At 38.7% G+C, this 19375-nt stretch overlaps 1 protein-coding gene across 1 annotated transcript in view; it reads left to right on the forward strand.

The window, feature by feature from the left end:
* LOC128656883 (ribosomal protein S6 kinase alpha-2) overlaps positions 1 to 19375 on the forward strand; it is a 631966-nt gene that overhangs the window by 441438 nt on the left and 171153 nt on the right. The gene's annotated exons all lie outside the window — the stretch shown is intronic.

Consider the following 19375-nt stretch of genomic DNA (forward strand, 5'->3'; position numbering starts at 1 on the left):
ATTATGCAAGGACAGTAGGCCACATTGTGCTTTAACAGTTTTGCAGTCTTTAAATGTTGTTTTATCTTTATATTCTGTACAAAATAATAATTGTATCATTTCGGATTTTTGAATGGTGTTTTGGTTTATAAATAAATAAATAAAAAAATGACATGCCCTATCTGAATCATCAAAGTTTAATTTTGACTAGATTGTCCCTTTAATAATATTTATATGGTGTTGTATCTCATTTGTATATTTATACAATAGATTCGCCTACAAATTATTATTTTTTCTTTTTACACAAAAAGAGAGAAGTATTCAATCAGAGAATGAATACATATGGCTAGTCACCAACCCAGTAGCAGCCTTTTTGCCCTGCAGTATATCACTCTGCCTAAAAAGCACCAGTTTTGCCCGGATATACCAGGCAATCTCTGAATGAAAGACATGCCAACCCCAAACATATGTCTAGGTTGCAGATCATTTTTATTAGTGAGTGTGTGGTATCTAAACCATATTGAGCAGTTGAACACAGGAACAGGATATAGTACTGGAGCAAGACATAAAGGGACTTTAAACACTTTGAGATGGTATAAAATGATAAACTGTAATATATATATATATATATATATATATATATATATATATATATATATATATGTAAACTTTGCAATATACTTTAATCATTTATTTTGTCGCCTTTTTCTGTAATTTCATTCTGAAATTGTGAGCTTTTCATTTCCTGTTTAAAATGGAAGTGCAGAACATTTATATTCAGCACAGCCATTGGCTGTACACGCTAGTGACCTATTTATGACTGTCCCTAATTGGCCACAGCAGAGAAGATAACCTAAGTTACAACATGGCAGCTCCCATTGTTTTATAGACACTAAAACTTTGCACTTATTTTGTCAATATTTAAACAGCTAATGATACTTTAAAAATACATCTACATGTTTCAGATTAATCTTTTCTTTGAATGCATCATTCTATCTACCATTTGTTTAGTATTTAATGTCCCTTTAATAACTGAAGTACACTGGAACCAGAATCTACTCAAGCATTCATCACTAAGGATTATAAAACTCACTACTAAAGAACCAATATAAACATAAACGACGTAAGAATATAATTAGAATAAAGTGCAAAATATTTTGTTTTCAAAAACAAAAGTTTGTATACAAATAAAAACTTGGTCTTTCTGAAATAAAGGCACTGATACCATGATGGGCAACTATCATGTTTATTATAATATGTAAGAGGCTAATGTGCGCTCCCAACCACAAGAGCACTTGAAGTAACCTAATGCATGCACACTACATCCACTGAAGCCGATCGCTCCAGAAGATTTTAGTGGAAAAGCACATGCAATTTAGCACTGTGCTGAGCTATCTATGCCTATAGTGGCATATTGTGTCTAATGTGCCAGTCATTTTTATACCATTCAAAAACACCAACCTCCAGCATCTTAACTAGGTCTGCTAAACAGTCAATATCGATCACACAAACAGTCTATATATAGATCATTAAATGAGCTAACAATTTAGTATTAGGATAGGACAGGGGAAGGAATCCACAAGGGCTGATACTTATGAAGGTCTGCCAGTGCCCAACTATCTTGCAACAGCATAAGCAATAATTAAAAAGTATTAGCGTAGGACCGGGCTAATATATAACTTTTACAAAAGCAAAATGATACACTAACACATACTCAAGTTTGTGAGCGCTAATTACTGAGCTCTCAGGTGTAAGCACATTTTATCAAATCCCATCCGAAATGAACACAGCCAAGACTTGCAAGTTAAAGGGACAGTCTAGTATAAATTAAACTTTCATTATTCAGATAGGACTTTTAATTGTAATCAACTTTCCAATTTACTTTTATCATCAAATTTGCTTTTTTCTCTTGGTATTCTTAGTTTAAACTAAACATAGGTAGGCTCATATGCTAATGTCTAAGCCTTTGAGGGCTGCCTCTTATCACATGCTTTTTAAATCTCTTTTCAACACAAAGAGACAGAAAGTACACATGGGCCATATAGATAACACGGTGTTCAGGCACAGGGGGTTATTTAAGATCTAGCACAACACAATGCTAAATTTAAGACAATAGATAATAAACAGTCATGTGATCAGGGGCTGGAAGAAGGTTCCTAGATACAAGGTAATCACAGAGGTAAAAAGTATATTAATATAACTATGTTGGTTATGCAAAACCGGGGAATGGGTAATAAAGGGATTATCTATCTTTTAAAACAATAACAATTCTATGGTAGACTGTCCCTTTAAAGATTTTAATTAAAACGTTAATATCAAACTGACTTGAAAAAGCCAAAGGAACTTTTGGTGAAACGTACGTCGGAGACACTTTTAATCAGACTATCACATTGTCAGGATGCCAGGAATCAGACTGAGACGAGAAGTGCAAAAATAATCACACCTTTATTAATAGCAAAAAATAATAAAAAGTCCACAAGTCAAATAAGCCAGGAATCAAAACCAGAGCTGGTAGTCAGGCGAGCCAAGTCAGGAGCCAAAGCGAATAGTCAGACGAGCCAAGTCAGGAGCCAAAGCGAGTAGTCAGACGAGTACCCTCCCTTCAATGACCCCTTCCCCGCGGGAGGACAAAGGCTTAAAACGGGCATGGAAGGCACGGAGGAGGGCGGGAGCATGACCACCAGAGGAGGGAACCCATAAACACTCCTCTGGACCAGAGCCCCTCCAGTGAACCAAATACTGTACGCGGCCCCTGGACATACGAGAGTCAATAATGCTGCTGACCTCATACTCCTCATGGTTTTCAACAAAGATAGGATGGGGACGAGGCAACACAGTGGTAAAACGATTACAAACCAATGGTTTCAAGAGGGAGACATGAAAACATTGGAGATGCGCATTGCAGGAGGAAGGTCAAGAGCGTAGGCCACAGGATTGACCTGTCGGAGTATTAGAAAAGGAACAACATAACGGGGAGCCAGTTTATTGGAAGGCACACGAAGGTTCAAGTTGTGGGAGGACAGCCAAACTCTCTCACCAACCTGGTAGGAAGGCGCGGGCAGATGCCTACGATCAGCCTGGAACTTTTGACGCTGCATAGAACGATGAAGGCAATCCTGAATCTGCACCCACGTGGAACGGAGTTGCCGAAGATGCTCCTCCAAAGCCGGAATACCCTAAGACATGAATGAATCAGGCAACAAGGATGGTTGAAACCCATAATTTGCCATGAACGGGGATAACTTGGAGAAAGCATTAATAGCACTATTACGAGCAAACTCTGCCCAAGGTAACAGTTCAGACCAATTATTGTGGTGATCTGAGACATAGCAACGGAGGAACTGTTCCTGAGCTTGATTAGACCATTCTATAGCCCCATTGGATTGAGGGTGATATGCCGTGGAGAAGGAAAGCTGGATCCCCATTTGAGCACAAAAGGAACGCCAAAATCTGGAGACAAACTGGCTACCCCAGTCCGACACTATCTCCTTGTGTAACCCATGTAAACAGAAGACCTCCCAAGTAAAAATTGAAGCAAGCTCCTGAGCGGTAGGCAGCTTCTTCAAGGGAATGCAATGTGACATTTTAGAAAAACGGTCAACCACCATAAGGATAACAGTATTGCCATCGGAAACAGGGAGCTCGACAATGAAGTCCATGGAAAGATGTGTCCAAGGACGCTCACCATTAGCAATAGGTTGAAGAAGACCCACAGGAAGACGTTGAGTCTTATTCTGTGCACAAACTGAGTAGGAGGCAACATACACAGCAACATCAGAATGAAGAGCTGGCCATCAGAATTGTCGAGTGACAGACCAAATCATTTGGTTCTTGCCTGGATGACCTGCAGCTTTAGGATAGTGGCAAGTGTGCAAAAGTTTAGTTCGAAGATTCTCAGGAACTAAACACTTACCACTAGGTTTCTCAGGAGGTGCAATGGTTTGTGCAGCCAGGATCTCCTCCCCCAAGGGAGAAGTCAAATTAGTATGTATGGTAGACAAAATATGGTCAGGAGGTATAACTGGACTCATCCTTCTTGGACAGAGGCGACAATTGTCGAGAGAGGGCATCAGCCCTAACATTATTACTACCAGGCAGGTAGGAGACCACATAATTAAACCAAGACAAAAATAGCGCCAATCTGGTCTGTCGGGGCGACATTTTGCTTCAGATAGATAAGTTAACTTCGTGTGGTCAGTAAGAATGAGCACTGGCATGCTAGTACCCTCGAGAAGATGCCTCCATTCCTTGAGTGCTAAAATTATGGCCAGTAATTCCCTGTCACCAATTTCATAATTGAACTCCGCTGGAGACAATTTCTTAGAGAAGAAACCACATGGATGCAAGGAACCATCAGGCGTAGGACGTTGAGACAAGAGGGCACCTACTCCAGTCTCAGACGCATCGACTTCAAGAATGAAAGGCAGGACAGGGTTAGGATGAGCCAGAACTGGAGTGGCAGCAAAGGCAGTCTTAAGACTATCAAAGGCCTTAATGGCAGTAGGTGACCAATGGAGTGGATCATTCTCTTTACGGGTCATGTCTGTGATAGGTTTGACCAAGGAAAAAAAGTTTTTAATAATCTTTCTATAGTAATTGGTGAACCCCAAAAAACATTGAATAGACGGAAGACCAACTGGGCGAGGCTACTGCAGAACTGCAGAAAACTTGTCAGGATCCATGGAGAACCCTGCAACGGAGATAACAAAACCTAGGAAGGTTACTTGAGTCTGATGGAACTCACATTTCTCGAGTTTACAAAACAGGCCATTCTCACGTAGTCTCTGAAGAACCCGTGTAACATCAGAACAATGAGCCTCAAGTGTGGGTGAGTGTATGAGGATGTCGTCTAAGTACACCACAACACACAGTTGCAACATATCTCGTAGGACATCATTAATAAATTCCTGGAAAACAGCAGGAGCATTACATAGGCCAAAGGGCATTACAAGATCCTCATAATGCCTGCTCCTGGTGTTAAATGCTGTTTTCCATTCGTGGCCCTCCTTGATCCTAACGAGATTGTACGCTCCTCTCAAATCAAGTTTAGTAAAGATCGTAGCTCCCTTGGGGCGGTCAAAGAGTTCCGTAATGAGCGGAGTAGGGTAAGCATTCTTAATGGTAATACGATTAAGACCCCTATAATATTTGCATGGTCTTAACTCACCAGCCCCTTTTTCTTCACAAAGAAGAAGCCAGCCCATGCAGGATTTGCGGATGATCCCTCGCGACAGAGCATCGGCAACATACTCCTCCATAGCACAATTCTCCGCAACAGACAGAGGGTAAACCCAGCCCCGAGTAGGAATGGCTCCGGGTTGCAGGTCTATGGCACAATCGTAAGACCGGTGAGGAGGCAACGTACGAGCACACACCTTGTCAAAAACGTCTAGGAACTCTCTGTACTCCTCTGGCAATTGAGATACCGAAGAAGTGCACAAGACTTTAACTGGCTTACAAAAACAAGTGGAAATACATTGCGGAGCCCACGACAAAATTTCGGACCTGCGCCAGTCGAGACTGGGATTGTGCTTTTGGAGCCAGGGATAACCCAGAACAACCAGAAAATGCATAGAGTTTATCACCTGGAACTGGATGGTTTCAAAATGGAGTGCCCCAACAGCCATGGATAACGGAGCAGTTTTGTGAGTAACGAGTGCGGGCTGAAGGGGCCTGCCATCAATGGCCTCAATAGCAAGTGGAATGGACTGAGGCAAAACAGGAATGGAGTGCTTTGATACAAAAGCACTGTCAATGAAATAGCCCGCAGCACCGGAGTCAACAAGAGCCTGGGCGACTATGGAAGAATCCACCCAGGAAAGGACAACCGTGACCAAAGGTTTCTCCTTTAGCGGTTCCCGGGGACGAGGATAAACCACCCAAGGTCTGCCCCCGACAGGACCTTAGGTGTGAGCATTTCCCGGCCGTGTAGGACAAGACTTCAAAAGGTGGCCCTGTAACCCACAATAGAGGCAGAGCCCCTCCCTCCTCCTAAAGGCCCTCTCTGCCGTGGAGAGATGCGTGAATCCAAACTGCATTGGCTCAGCACTACCTGGTGACTCGGGACTAGGAGGCATGGGAGGAGAGGGAGGCATGGGTGGAAACAAACACGTAGGAGACAACGGAAAAGGAGGCTTCCGCAAGCTCTCCTTGAAAGAGGGCCTCTGAGTCTAATGTCAATTAGGATAAAAAAAGACACCAATGCCTCGAGATCCTCTGGTAAATTTCTGGCAGCAACTTTGTCTTTAATCGCATCAGAGAGCCCATGAAAGAAGGCGGCAACAAGGGCTTCATTGTTCCAGCCTACCTCTGCGGCAAGCGTACGGAACTCAATGGCATACTGAGCAACAGATCTTGTACCTTGCTGAATGGACATGAGTCGTTTAGCAGCAGAGGAGGAGCGAGCCGGAACATCAAATACCCTTCGAAAGGAGTCCACAAATTCAGGGTAATTTGAAATCACAGGTTTATTAGTCTCCCACAAGGAATTAGCCCAGGCAAGAGCTGTGTCAGAGAGTAACGAGATGAGAAATCCCATTACTGACAGAGCAAGAGCTCTGTCAGAGGCAAATGCCTGAGGTAACATCTCAAAGTAAATGCCCACCTGGTTCAAAAACCCTCTGCACTGATTAGGATCGCCTCCATATTGCTGAGGTAGAGGTGCAGAATTGGACATGCTCTTGGTAGCAGGTGCAGCAGCGGAAACAGGAGCAGCCATAACTTGCCCGACACTTTGGTCCAAATGTGCAGTGCAAGTCAGCAGGGCTAGTGCAAATTGATCCAAGCGGTGATCCTGTTCATCCATCCTGGAAATTATAGCAGGTAAAGGTGGATTATTAGCACCATCAGGATTCATGGCCCTTGCGTAATGTCAGGATGTCAGGAATCAGACTGAGACGAGAAGTACAAAAATAATCACACCTTTATTAATAGCAAAAACTAATAAAAAGTCCACAAGTCAAATAACAAGCCAGGAATCAAAACCAGAGCTGGTAGTCAGACGAGCCGAGTCAGGAGCCAAAGCGAATAGTCAGATGAGCCGGAATCAGGAACAAGGAGAACAGCAGAGTCAGGAACAATCCAGGGATCAGGAACCAGGAGGGACGTCAGACAGCCAGGTAATACACAGGAGCTCTCACAAACAGGTCTGAGACAACGCAAGGGCAAAGCATACTGAACAGAGGCCCTTTAAATAATAAGTGATGACATAACAATTCTGAGACTGCATACTGTCTCACACGGATGATATATACCAGTCTGGCCATAAAAGGAAGTGCAGGAAATGAGCAGCATCACACAGTATGCACCAGAGTCAGCAAGAGAGGTGAGTAAAATGGCTGCCAGCAGCACATGGCAAACAAAGCAGGGAAAAAACCCTGACACGCATTGATCAGAGGTGGGGACATTGCTGTTACACTACCTATGGTAATTCCAAAATTAGGGGTGAACATTGAGTTTTGTCAGCTTTTTTCCTAACCATAGAACCGCAGATTGTGTATTCTTGTCCTGTATTTCGACTGTGTCAAGTCGGTTTGTTTTTAATGTTTTAATTAAAATCTTCAACTTGCAAGTCTTGGCTGCTGTTCATTCCTGATGGGATTTGATAACATGCGCTAACACCTGAGAGCTCAGTGACTAGCGTGAGTAAGGTCCTGTCTGCTGCACCAGTTACGTATACTAAACTGAACTTCACTATTGCAATTTGTCTCCCTTTCCTTTTGGAGGTCACTTAGATCTTCACATAGATTGAAGGATTGCACTATATCCTTTAAACTATACAATACATATTGTTACATGGTATTAGTGTAACATTTTGCTTTTTTAACATTTTATTATTTTTGTGAGCACTGTAAAAGTGTTTATTATTTCATTGTGTTATAATGTATAACTTATTTATCCAAAGCATAAAAAAATAGTGTCAGAGATAGTTACCTACAATAATGCAGTTCTGCTTCAATACTCTGACAAAGATCACACTTCTTTTTCATCCTCTGGAGCCACCATAGCTCTGTCAGTGACATAGATGGCCTAAACAGCGCAAGTGCATCACCCTGGACCGCTAACTAGGTAAACCACAGTGAATGGACTTGTCCAATGAGTCCCACGCTGGGTTTGGAAATGCATCAGATTTTAAAGATAGATTTAAAAAACAAACAAACAAACAACAACAACACAGAAGGTCTACATGAAGGTATATAATGAAATATTTACTTTGCAATGTTCTTTTATTTTATCTATTTATTTTTTTTGTTTCATATACATTTAAGAAGGAGGTTACTCACAAAATTGAATGTGCTCATACTGGAAATCAACCCAGAAGAGTAACAATAGTGCCAGAAGCCTGTATAGGATTATTCTGAAAGCTGAACAATTGCAAAGACAATTCCTATGGGGAATGAAACAGTTAAATGGTAGCAGTCTTTGACATTATTGGTTTGAGGCTTGCCATTACTGTTCTTTTAAATTGTAAATGGCTCTCGCATGAATACCTGGAGCAAAGAGATCAGAGGAGCAAGTGCTGATAAGCCATCCCTTTGTAGCCTTACATATAGCAGTATGCAGCAATAAATCTCAGCAGAGCTAGAAATACGTCTCAAGTCTCCTCTACACTTAATATTCCTCTCCATTTCCACTTGATTGTCTTTCTTTTAGCATAATGAATCTTATAACTTGCAGCCGTCTGAATAAACTAAATGTAGATGCATTTTGTAATGTCCTGTTAGGAAATTGATTATAGAGAGCCGTTTATTTTTTTATAGAAATATTTATTAAAACATTCTATGCATTTTTTTTTTAAAAAGGACACAATGGAGTAATAATATGTTCTTTTTTCCCCTGCTAACTGGTTAAACACATAGGACTAGATTACAAGTGGAGCACTAATTTAACATGCGCTTGTTTACGGGCACACATTAAAAGGGACATAAAGCCAATTTTTTTCTTTCATGATTCAGATAGAACATACAATTTTAAACAACTTTCCATTTTACTTCTGTTATCAAATGTTCTTAGTTTTCTTGTTATCCTTTGTTAAAAAGCTGGGATGTAAGCTCTTGAGTGTGCACGTGTCTACAGAACTATATGGCAGAAGTTTTGCAACAATGTTATACATTAGTAGTAACACTAGATGGCAGCACTATTTCCTGTCATGTAATGCTGCAAAAATGTGCACAATACCTATCTAGATATCTCTTCAACAAACAATAACATGAGAATGAAGCAAATTTGAAAATAGAAGTAAATTGGAAACATTTTTAAAATTGTATTCTCTGGGGTCAATTTATCATATGCCGGGCGGACATTATTCACTGTTCTTTCCTGGGAAACGGCCATAGCATTACGGCCGAGAAACGCGTTGTAAAGCTTATTAAATTAGTTTTTAACTTTTTCCATACCACGGATGTGTTCTTTTGCTTTTTAATCACTACAAAAGTGTTCCCTTAAGTTGCTGCGAATGGTAACAAAATTTGAGACGCCAACCGCAATAGAAGTATTCATCTGCTTAAGCCGCTATTGGCGATTGAGCCTGTGATGGGTATCGTAGGTCGAGACAGACACCGGAGGGGATGCACCACCCACTGGCCAAGGAGAATCATTTGCCGCAGACGCCACAAAAACGAGGATTCAGCGAGCTGACTGCTGTTAAAAGTCAGCCTGCCTGTTTGCACCTTTTTTCGCTAGAGGTGCCTGTACACTTGTGAGTACCTGTTCATCTTTTGTTTCCAATTATCGGATCAGGATGATTGCAGTCCACCTAGAAGGTGGCAGAAAAGTTAAGGCGCAGCGGTCTTACAACTGCTGCTCCTTAACTTACGTTTCCGGGGAGAAACTTCGGGCATAGAAAGCAGCATCCGTTGCTTATTAAATCTATCCCTCTATCTGAATCATGAAAAAAAAAAAAGGAGTTGGGTTTCATGTCCCTTTAAAGTCAGCTCTGAAGAGGAATGCACTTCCAATCTTCAGCTACCCGAAGCAGTGAATGGTAATTAAACTTAACGGCCATGTTCATCTCTAAACCAGTAGCACATTGTTGGTCCAGACAGATGGGTTTGACACAGTTCTGTTGAAGCAATGGTGCAATAGTATAATGCTATAGCACATTCAAACATTTTATCATTGCTTTTTTATGTCCCTCTAATCAGATACATTTAGATGTAATCAAAAGTTCATTGTATTTTAAATGGTCTGTTAAAGGGACATTGTACACAATATTTTTCTTTGCATAAATGTTTTGTAGATGATCCATTTATATAGCCCATCTGGGTGTGTTTTTGTAAAAATGTATAATTGTGCGTATTTGTAAATAACATTGAGCTGATTTTCAGTCTCCTAACCAAGCCCCAAAGTTTTAGATGTATACTGATGTATACAGACTTCAGACTGCTTCTGTTTGTATAATGGGTCTTTTTATATGCAGGGGAGGGGGAGGTTCTGCAATCAGCCCCTTTCAGTGGGTGTCCCAGGATAATCTCATCAACAGTGCTAAGCTGAGAGCTTCTAAGTAAGTTTTTAAAAGGTTTTATATTAGATTTTGATATATCAGTATCTGTGCATATTCTTCTTTATAGTAGTGTTTATTACATGCAGTTAAATGAAATTTTGCATTCACTGCCCCTTTAAGCATTACTATTCCAGTATAGTGGAAATAAGCTTTACAAACTCGTACACTGTTAATATTATGGGTAAAGTTTTTTTTCTCTCCTTCTCCTGTGGGATGTAACATTTCATTTAGTCTGTCAGCAAACACAGAGCCAGAAGCCAAAATTAACTTAATGACTTTGAGTTTTTGTATATAAATAAAGCATTGTGAATACCATATGGCACCTGAATTCATAGCAGCTAATTTACATTATGGGCCCAAGATAACAAATTATTAGTTAGCTGTGCCAGTTTTAACAAATCAATGAATCCCACTGCTTCAAGATTAACTTATGCTTTTTAAGCATTAAAATATTTATACATTATCATAAAAATGTAAATATATTCATACGTTGTATTTTGCAATACAAAATAGTATTCTATTCTAAATTAAAATATTTTAGGATAGCAATTTTGCTTTCAGAAAATAAATAGGGGATTATACCGTAAAAGTTTCACTAAGGCTCAATCAAAGAATAACCCTGTGTGTTTTGTTTAGATTTCTTGTGTATAAAGCTGGATGTTAAATAGACATTTATTTAAAAGAATGACGATTCCTGAGTATACACATAGGGCCCCATTTATTAAGCTGCGGATCTGGGAACTGAGAATTGCAGGCTTACACAAGCAGGTCTGAAATGCTAGTTAAAGGGACATGGAACCCAAAATATTTATTTTATGATTTATTTAAAACATACAATATTAAACAACTTTCCAGTTTACTTGTATTATCAAATTTGCTACATTCTCTTGGTATCGCTGGTTGAAGGAGCAGCAGTGCCCTACTGGTTTCTAACAACACATGGGTGAGCCAATGACAATCTATATATATATGCAGCCGCCAATCAGCAGCTAGAACCTAGGTTCTTTGCTGCTGCTGAGCTTTCCTAGATAAACCTTTCAGCAAAGGATTAATTGCATGCTCTGTCTAAATAATGAATGTCTAATTATGACTTTACTGTCCCTTTAAGCAGCAAAGTTTTTAAGACTGTTGCTAGTTTGCCTCTCCTCCACCATAAGGGTTACGGAGTTAAAAACATCCTGGTTAGGATAAACTGGGATTATTAATAAGCGTAAGCTTCTGCAATGGCAACTATGGGCAGCAAATGCTGCATACTCACCACAATGCCGGGCAGACAAGTTTATCACATTCACCTCTTTTAATGTGTGTGTTGCTTGCTGTCTTAATAGTGATAGAAGGTCTTTTGGAGCCACTGTCACATAAATAAATTGGGCTAGATTACAAGTGGAGCGCTATTTTAACGTGCGCCTGTAATTGGGCAAATGTGCCCATTTATGGGTGCACGTTATATAAACAGCCATTACAAGTGGCTGCTTAATGTTCCCGCAAGCTATTAAAATTATGGGGAGGGAAAAGTGAGTTTAAAAGTTTTAAAAAATGTAGAGAAAATAACTCATTGTGTAAACCATTTACAAATCTAGACAAGTCAGAAGACTTGCTTTTCCCACAGAAACTCTCTGATTACATTGTTTCCAATGCAGCAAAGGATTCTGGGTGAGATATGCAAATGAGGTTCACAATGACTCACTTTTTTACTTTTAGCCTGCTTTTTAAGGCAGACTTCCTTTTACGCCATAACATACGCCATTTCATCTGAAAAAAACTGGAGGGTAATTTTCAGTTTTAAAACAATGGTTGCCAACAGATTTTATTTTTACAGGTGTATTTGCTAAAGCTTTCTTTAAAGATCCTCATAAGATCATGTTGAAAAATGTCAATATTTTATATCTCAGTAACTCAAAAGGCAATGTACTAATTAGTAGTGGGAAAACAGGAAGGCGCCAATAGGGTGATAACGTTTGAGACCCTGACAGGTAAGTATGAGAAAAAAGGGTACTCACAAGTAGGGCGGCACTTAGACGTGCCAAACCAAGCAGACCGGGACCTCAGCGTCGCCCGGGAGACTCAAAAAGGCAACAACCAATCGTCAGGCCGGACCAAATTCCGTGTGGCCAGTCAGGAGCACTGGATGCTGCCACACCTCTCTCTTCGTATGCCGATTCCAAACACTGGCAAGAGGATAGGAGATAGGGATATCACGTGTGAAGCTCTCCCGATTACCGAGAGTTTAGTTAACACACGCCAACAAACTGGATAACGAACTGGATAGAGGAAGGAGCAAACTCCAGCAAAGTTACTTAAACAAATTTATTAAAAAGTTTAAAAACAATGCATAAAAGCAACGCGTTTCTCGGCTACACAGAGCCGTTTCATCAGGCTGTTATACATATTCTAAAATGCCTACTGCTTTAAACACTTCCTCTAACCAATCAAAACCATTGAAATTTACACACCCCTCCCCACCTCAGCGTGCGTGTCAAACTCAGCTGATATGGAGAGTGTGTGGAATCATAAGCGTGCCACTTGATATTGGCGATTTTAATATCGTCTTACAGATAGTGTCTGTTCTAGTTAGACACTATATTAATGGTCACATCACTATTATGATCACATACAATTAAAGCAATGTGAGTAAACATAATAAATAAGTAAATTTGGGCTTTCATTTCAGACTTAGATACACGTTACACATTAGCTTTTTATCGAAACTGAACTGACATGAAATGTTACTCCTTATTACAGGCTTGCAAATCAAACTGTTTGTGCAGTTCGCCAATATAATACACAATAATTACTCAATCATAGCAAAAATTAATCTAAACCAAACAAATAAACAATAATAGATAAAAAATATATGTATATATATATATATATATACACCCTATACACCATACATAACTGAAATTACACTATAGGAAAAAACTAATTAGCTATCGAAAGCTGCCAGATCAATATTGGCATTGAGACCTGATGGGTTTAGAGTCTGAAGCCTATAGATCCAAAAAGTCTCTCTCTGTCTAAGTCTATAGAAACGATTGTAAAAGTCTGATCTTGGAATATGTTCAATAGGAGTTATTTGTAAACAATGTAGGTTACCACTATGTTTGGTGTTACAGTGTCGCGGTACACTATGTAATTTGTAGTTCTTTTTAATGTTTCTAAAATGTTCAGACCATCTGATGCTCAAACGTCTACAGGTGCGCCCTATGTATTGCAGCCCACAAATACAGGACAGTAAATAAATCACATAATTCGATGCGCATGTCATCCGATCGCTCATTTTATAAGTTTTAGAAGTCGTATTTGATTTAAAGGTATCTACGTTATGTGTTATATAGTGACACATTTTGCATTTCTTGTGATTACATTTGAAACTACCCTTTCTTTGTATTTTGCAAATGGTGTCATTAGTGATATTATTACTGATCAAGTTGGTCCTGTTTTTAACCACTTTACTAGGTGCCAAAATTCTTTTCAAATTGGGTGCTCTTTTGTAAATAATAGTGGGTTTATTGTCTAGTAGTGGGCCTAAAATAGGATCTTTTAGTAGAATTTTCCAGTGTTTCATAATACTCCTTTTAATTATGTTATGATTGCAATTGTATTCAGTGATGAACTTAGTCCTATTACCCATGCCTACCTGAGTATGTGTGTCTACTACCTTTTTCTCAAAATATTTTTTTCTGTCATCATTTTTTGCCCTATTAAAGGCACTGGTGATGATGTGTGCTGGATATTTTTTCTCTTCAAATCTATCTTTGAGGATTTTACTTTGCATCTCATAGTCTATTAGACTGCTACAGTTTCGGCGAACTCGCTTGAACTGCCCATATGGTACATTTCTTTTCCAAGGTAGGTGATGATTGCTTGTGAAGTCTAAATAGCTGTTGCAATCAACCTGCTTAAAGTGAGTACTAGTCGAAATCCTCCCCTCCGTGAAACTTAACTCTAAGTCTAGAAAAACCACAGTCTTAGAATCTATTGTGCTAGTGAATTTCAAGCCCTTGTTGTTACTATTCAAATGACTCACAAAGTCTTCTGCCAACAGTCTATCACCTTTCCATACCACAACCAGATCATCTATGTATCTGCCATAATACACCAGGTTCGCCCCAAACGCAGAGTTGTAAACATATTGTTGTTCAAATGATCCCATAAAAAGATTGGCGTAACTTGGGGCGAACCTGGTGCCCAATATGTTTACAACTCTGCGTTTGGGGCGAACCTGGTGTATTATGGCAGATACATAGATGATCTGGTTGTGGTATGGAAAGGTGATAGACTGTTGGCAGAAGACTTTGTGAGTCATTTGAATAGTAACAACAAGGGCTTGAAATTCACTAGCACAATAGATTCTAAGACTGCGGTTTTTCTAGACTTAGAGTTAAGTTTCACGGAGGGGAGGATTTCGACTAGTACTCACTTTAAGCAGGTTGATTGCAACAGCTATTTAGACTTCACAAGCAATCATCACCTACCTTGGAAAAGAAATGTACCATATGGGCAGTTCAAGCGAGTTCGCCGAAACTGTAGCAGTCTAATAGACTATGAGATGCAAAGTAAAATCCTCAAAGATAGATTTGAAGAGAAAAAATATCCAGCACACATCATCACCAGTGCCTTTAATAGGGCAAAAAATGATGACAGAAAAAAATATTTTGAGAAAAAGGTAGTAGACACACATACTCAGGTAGGCATGGGTAATAGGACTAAGTTCATCACTGAATACAATTGCAATCATAACATAATTAAAAGGAGTATTATGAAACACTGGAAAATTCTACTAAAAGATCCTATTTTAGGCCCACTACTAGACAATAAACCCACTATTATTTACAAAAGAGCACCCAATTTGAAAAGAATTTTGGCACCTAGTAAAGTGGTTAAAAACAGGACCAACTTGATCAGTAATAATATCACTAATGACACCATTTGCAAAATACAAAGAAAGGGTAGTTTCAAATGTAATCACAAGAAATGCAAAATGTGTCACTATATAACACATAACGTAGATACCTTTAAATCAAATACGACTTCTAAAACTTATAAAATGAGCGATCGGATGACATGCGCATCGAATTATGTGATTTATTTACTGTCCTGTATTTGTGGGCTGCAATACATAGGGCGCACCTGTAGACGTTTGAGCATCAGATGGTCTGAACATTTTAGAAACATTAAAAAGAACTACAAATTACATAGTGTACCGCGACACTGTAACACCAAACATAGTGGTAACCTACATTGTTTACAAATAACTCCTATTGAACATATTCCAAGATCAGACTTTTACAATCGTTTCTATAGACTTAGACAGAGAGAGACTTTTTGGATCTATAGGCTTCAGACTCTAAACCCATCAGGGTCTCAATGCCAATATTGATCTGGCAGCTTTCGATAGCTAATTAGTTTTTTTCCTATAGTGTAATTTCAGTTATGTATGGTGTATAGGGTATATATATATATATATACATATATTTTTTATCTATTATTGTTTATTTGTTTGGTTTAGATTAATTTTTGCTATGATTGAGTAATTATTGTGTATTATATTGGCGAACTGCACAAACAGTTTGATTTGCAAGCCTGTAATAAGGAGTAACATTTCATGTCAGTTCAGTTTCGATAAAAAGCTAATGTGTAACGTGTATCTAAGTCTGAAATGAAAGCCCAAATTTACTTATTTATTATGTTTACTCACATTGCTTTAATTGTATGTGATCATAATAGTGATGTGACCATTAATATAGTGTCTAACTAGAACAGACACTATCTGTAAGACGATATTAAAATCGCCAATATCAAGTGGCACGCTTATGATTCCACACACTCTCCATATCAGCTGAGTTTGACACGCACGCTGAGGTGGGGAGGGGTGTGTAAATTTCAATGGTTTTGATTGGTTAGAGGAAGTGTTTAAAGCAGTAGGCATTTTAGAATATGTATAACAGCCTGATGAAACGGCTCTGTGTAGCCGAGAAACGCGTTGCTTTTATGCATTGTTTTTAAACTTTTTAATAAATTTGTTTAAGTAACTTTGCTGGAGTTTGCTCCTTCCTCTATCCAGTTCGTTATCCAGTTTGTTGGCGTGTGTTAACTAAACTCTCGGTAATCGGGAGAGCTTCACACGTGATATCCCTATCTCCTATCCTCTTGCCAGTGTTTGGAATCGGCATACGAAGAGAGAGGTGTGGCAGCATCCAGTGCTCCTGACTGGCCACACGGAATTTGGTCCGGCCTGACGATTGGTTGTTGCCTTTTTGAGTCTCCCGGGCGACGCTGAGGTCCCGGTCTGCTTGGTTTGGCACGTCTAAGTGCCGCCCTACTTGTGAGTACCCTTTTTTCTCATACTTACCTGTCAGGGTCTCAAACGTTATCACCCTATTGGCGCCTTCCTGTTTTCCCACTACAGATTTTCTAACCGTTGACATACGATAAAGAAGAGCGGCCTCACATCGGATTGTTTGCACTGACTTTCGTTTACGTCACCTTAGGCGCACCTCCATCAAGAACTGCTTTTGTTTTGATTTCTTGTTTCCATCAAATGTACTAATTAACTGTATTTAACTTAAGAGTTATCTGATCTAAAGCCATGGCAGTAGGAAATTACAAAGAACATATGAGACAAACTCTGGGCTCCTCCAGTACACTGCATTTAAGCACAATTAGAAAAATAATCACACCACCTTAATAGTAGCTCTAGACTGTTTTTGGAGGGAGAATAGAGTTTAAGAATGTTAAAATAGCTGAATCCAGGAATTGACCTGTTTTTTGTGTTTAAATGAGAACTCTGTCATTAACATGTGTTTTTGCAAGATGGTGCAAAGTAATACACTTGATTTTCTAATTTCCAATTAGTATTTTTTAAATGGATTTATAATCTTAAATGTTGGTGTTTTGGGAACTATATAGTGAAATATTGCATCATAAATACCTTTTCCTTATATAGGTATTTTTGCAAAATAATAATAATAATAATAATAATATATTTACTGTAACATACATATATTATATATATATATATATATATATATATATATATATATATATATATATATATATATATATATATATATATATATATATATATATATATATAAACCATTTGGCTCCAAGGTGTTTAACATATAAATCCAAAAAGTTTCCCTTTTCCTGAGTTCTAGCAATCTGCTACCTCCTCTGTTACTTATATTAATCTGTTCTATATATATACACACACACATACATACACACACACATATGTGTATTAGATGTGTACATTAAAACCCATGACATTATTTTTTAAATATTAAGGGCTATATTACAAGTTGGCTAAATTAATGCATCCCACTTATAATGGAATGCGCTGATCAGTGTGCTAGCTAAATTTTACCAAGTTGAATATCACATGCACAATGCACACAGTAATAAAGTTTCAATATTATATTTTTAAATCTGGTGTAAAGGCAACAGGTCCCAACAGCACAACAAAGTATTCATAACCCACCATAAATAATCTTAAACTGCTATAGCCCCATCACATGTAACCCTAAACCATATTAAAAAAAAAACTAAACTATAATAAACTGTCTGCCACTACAAGCCCTGTTATTAACTACTAAAATGCCAGGTCTCCATTTTTAATAAATCCCCCAACACCCACATCACAACAAACGCCTCTACTAACACAACATCCTAAACACAATTAACTCCTAAACCACCATACCCACATTACAATGAACACTAAAACCCCCCAGTCAGTTTAGAAGAGGGGGTATAGCAGTGGGGATGTTTTAGGGTAGGGTCAATTTAAGTGGGGGAGTCTTGCAGTGGGGAGTATTAGTGATTAGAGGGTTAATAGCAGCATGGATTTTGGCAATGGTGGTCTGATGGATTATAGGGGTTAATAGCAAGGGCAATATTTGGAGAGGGTTTATGGAAGTTTAAGGGTTTATTAATGGGGGAATTTTAGTTAAGGGGTCTTGTGATTTAGGGGTATCATTAGCATTGGGGTCTGGTATTGTGGGGATAAATTACAGGGGTTTCTAGTGCTGGGTAGGTAAATTGTAATCGGGTTATGGTAATAAGGTGGTTAACTGTATTGGCAATATGGCAATTTAATGGTTGCAATGGGTAGGGGTTTTAGCAGTGGAGAGTTAAGTGTAAGGGGATTTTGACATTTGAGATCTGGCATTAAAATGGTAATAGTGCGGTGGGGGTTAATTGCAATTAAGTATATGGTGGTTAAGAGGTTAATAGTGTTGGGGTCTGGCAGTTACTGGATTAATATCGGGATGGGGTAGCAGTTGGGGACATAGGGGTTGACTGCAATCTTTCCAAAATTTATGTTTGATTAAAAAAAAAAAAATGGTATCGGCTATTATTTTGTATAAAAAACAATCACAAACTGTTGATATATAGTATACATGTATTTATGTGTTTCTACATTTAAAGGGACAGTCTAGTCAAAATTAAACTTTCATGATTCAGATAGGGCATGAAATTTTAAACAACTTTCCAAATTACTTTTATCATTAAATTTGCTTTGTTCCCTTGGTGGTATTTTTGAAAAGCTAAACCTAGGTAGGCTCAAACTGATTTCTAAATGGTTGAAAACCGCCTCTTAGCTCAGAGCATTTTGAAAGTTTTTCACAGTTAGACAGTACTAGTTCATGTGTGTCATATAGATAAACATTGTGCTCACTCCCGTGGAGTTATTTAGGAGTCTGCACTTCTGCACTGATTGGCTAAACTGCATGTCTGTCAAAAGCACTGAAATAAGGGGGCACTCTGCAGAGGCTTAGATATAAAGGTAATCACAGAGGTAAAACATATATTAATATAACTGGGGTGGTTATGCAAAACTGGGGCATGGGTAATAAAGGAATTATCTATCTTTTAAAACAATAAAATTCT

Source organism: Bombina bombina, chromosome 4 (assembly GCF_027579735.1).
Source record: "Bombina bombina isolate aBomBom1 chromosome 4, aBomBom1.pri, whole genome shotgun sequence".
NCBI lineage: Eukaryota > Metazoa > Chordata > Amphibia > Anura > Bombinatoridae > Bombina > Bombina bombina.